Raw genomic sequence first — 937 nt, 5'->3', positions numbered from 1 at the left:
CAGGTTTAGCTCCTCTGGCGGATTTCCGATGGTAACAGGAACAAACTCTATGCTGTACAATTAGATCTATTAGATATGAGGGTTTATGTCTTCGACATGGGCACTAACATGCAAACTGATTCTTCTTCTTGCTCTATTCTCCAACAACAACAACCTGAATTGATGGATAAATACTTGTACTCTTAGAACTATTCCATAGAGTCGTATTTGCTGGAATCATCATCTAATGATGTGTTGATGGTTGTTAGAGTAATAGAACGTAAAAGTGTGATTGTTCAGCCTGAACCTAGATTTTATTTTAGTAAGAGAGGACTTGTTTGTAGGACTGCGTTCCTCTTTGTCTATCTCTTCTCGCGATTTTCCTGATTGTAGAGGTAATTGCATCTATTTCATTGATGGCTATCGTGCATTCAAAGACGATCGATGGACCACGAATTATGATAAAGGCGTATTCAGTTTAGAAGATGATTGCATTAAAAAGTCGTCACTACCATTGCAGGGTTTTCTCATAGGCAATGATGAAGATTCTTGGAAAATAACGTTTCATCATCCACCTGCTTGGCTTACATACATCCAGCCTGAAGCCCCAAGCAAGGAGGGATCCTGGACGTAGTGCCCCTGGTGAATCACTAATCAGAAAAAAAAAATGGAGAGAGAGAGCAGCAGCTGCCAGGATTAACGATTTGGTACCAGTGATCCATATATTTGATTTCTTCTTCCATGAAATTGTAGACGAAATTGACTACTATATGGAATGCATTTTTCAATGATTTTTTTTTGGACAAAGTGTTATTATTTTGTCAAACCTTTTCTTCTCTACTCTTTTAAGAAGGATAAAATTTAATTCTTCGCAGAGAAGTTGCGAAACCCAAGAATAAGGATGAAATAGATGCAATTTTCTTTATAATCAGGAATATTGCGAGAAGAGAGATAGGAA

The sequence above is a fragment of the Macadamia integrifolia genome, chromosome 3, assembly GCF_013358625.1.
Source record: "Macadamia integrifolia cultivar HAES 741 chromosome 3, SCU_Mint_v3, whole genome shotgun sequence".
Lineage (NCBI taxonomy): Eukaryota > Viridiplantae > Streptophyta > Magnoliopsida > Proteales > Proteaceae > Macadamia > Macadamia integrifolia.
Note: the sequence above shows the minus strand (reverse complement) of the source record.